Source organism: Diachasma alloeum, unplaced genomic scaffold (assembly GCF_001412515.2).
Source record: "Diachasma alloeum isolate Michigan unplaced genomic scaffold, Dall2.0 Dall_scaffold_00184, whole genome shotgun sequence".
Lineage (NCBI taxonomy): Eukaryota > Metazoa > Arthropoda > Insecta > Hymenoptera > Braconidae > Diachasma > Diachasma alloeum.
This window is the reverse complement of record NW_021680350.1, coordinates 701,534-703,758: the sequence shown is the minus strand read 5'-3', so window position 1 is coordinate 703,758 and position 2,225 is coordinate 701,534. Positions and strand designations below refer to the sequence as shown.

Sequence of the window (2,225 nt, the reverse complement as noted above, 5' to 3'; positions counted from 1 at the left end):
CACTGTTCACTGGGACGGCAAGCAATTACCACGGGCAGATAACAAATACCAAAAAATTGAAAGACTTCCAGTCCTTATATCAGGCAATGACTGGTATCAATTGCTTGGTGTTCCTGGGCTGGAAAATGGAAGAGGTGAATTGCAGGCAGCAGCGGTCTACAATTGCCTAAAAGAGTGGAACGTCGTAGACGATGTATCAGCCATGGTATTTGATACAACTGCAAGTAATACAGGCAACGTGTCTGGTGCCTGTACCCTGCTTGAAAAATTAATTGGCAGGGATTTGCTATACTTGGCTTGCCGTCATCATATCTTTGAGCTCCTTCTGAAAACGGCATTTCAATGTACAATGGGAGGCACATCTGGACCGGAAGTTCTCATCTTCAAAAGGTTCCAAGGGCATTGGAAAAATATTGAAGAAGACAAATTTTCCCCTGGAGTGGATGATGTTAGAGTGCGAAAAGCCCTGCAATACAATATGGCCGATAGTCTTGCTTTCGCTGAAGATCAATTGAAGGTTAGTGCTCATAAACTGTTTACATTGATTTAATTTACTCATGCTTCCTTTTTTCGAGAATTTTTTAACATATATTACGAAGTATAATATTCATTATGATTGTTATCTTTTACAGAAAGAAATCGTTCGCGACGATTACAAAGAGTTTTTGGAATTGATAATCCTGTTCCTCGGTGGAAATCTAAAGAAAGGGAATCGATTCCGAGCTTTGGGTCCCATTCATCACGCAAGATGGATGGCTAAAGCGATTTATTCGCTGAAAATGTTTTTGTTTAGAGACCAATTTCATTTGACATCTTCCGAAGAATCAGGGCTCAGAGAATTATGCATTTTTATTGTGGTGCTGTATCAAAAGACTTGGTTTACCGCGTCCAATCCCATTACAACACCAAACAATGACTGGCGATTGCTCAAAAAAATAGCTCAAAATATTGATATTGTTGGTTCCGTTTCTTCAAAAATTTGCAAAGCGGTATTCCATAAATTCGAAAAATATCTTTGGTATCTTTCGGAAGAATTAATTGCGTTTGCTTTTTTCGATAAAAACGTATCCATTGAAATTAAAAGAAAAATGTGCCAGGCTCTTAAAACCCATTCTGCTTTCAATAGTGAAAGAAATCCACGAGCAATTGAAATTAAAGATCAAAGGGCGGTACAAGAGCTAGATTTAGATTCATTTGTCAATGAAAAAACGATCAACTTTTTTAAAATTCTCACAATAGATAGTAGTTTTCTGGATAGTGATCCAACGACATGGGAGACAAGTGAGGATTTTATTAAAACTTTTGAAATCGTCAAATCTCTCCATGTCACAAATGATATTGCTGAGAGAAGTGTGGCACTCGTGAGTGAATATAATAATTTGCTGACGAAAGATGAAGACAGCAAACAGCGAGCACTGTTAATTGTTCAGAAATTTCGAGAAATGTCTCCAAATTATACCAAAGATGCACTTAAATTTTCATTACAGACTTATTTAAATAATATAGAACTGAAACCGTAATATCATTCGTTAGGATTTAGTTCTTGAATATTTGAATATACCATTTAGTAGCAAATATATAGTTAATAATCACGATAATAAAACTAATAATAATAAGAAGAATTGAAAATACTGTAAAACCTTGAATTTTTCCATAATCCGGACATAAAGTTATTTAATAAATGAATGTTTACATTACTTCCTTTTATTTATTACATATCGAACTATGACGGGATAGGTAAAAATTTGTAAACTTGACAGAAATAAAATTGAACATCTTATTATTGTGTTTGTGCTTTAGACAATGAAGCTAAATAAAAACCTTATTTGACTAACTTCTCTCCAAATTATGGTACTTTGAGCATTCAAATTTTATTGAAATTAATATGAAATGAAGAATTCAGATATGATAAATTCACATTTATAAATATATTATTCTCATTCAAGTTATGAAAAACTGAAAAGATCTCACCGAAAGTGAATAAAAAAACTACGGTCATTTCTGGGGGACAATAAACGGCTTAGTCTCACTTGGGAAAAGTCTGGCCAGATGTCTGAAAAATGGCTGATGTACCTTGCATGAACGGCTCAGTAACTTAACCTGGAAAATTACTACCATTCATTGCCTTTTCACCAATGTTTGTACCAAGAAACTATCAGTAGGTCAGAATTTCTGACAAAACTTTGAATTAATATTGCTGGCTCCAGGAAGGTTGCAAGAAGTCA

At 34.7% G+C, this 2,225-nt stretch overlaps 1 protein-coding gene across 2 annotated transcripts in view; it reads right to left on the bottom strand.

Moving 5' to 3' along the window:
- LOC107047996 (A disintegrin and metalloproteinase with thrombospondin motifs gon-1) overlaps positions 1-2,225 on the bottom strand; it is a 17,935-nt gene that overhangs the window by 10,630 nt on the left and 5,080 nt on the right. The window lies entirely within an intron of this gene.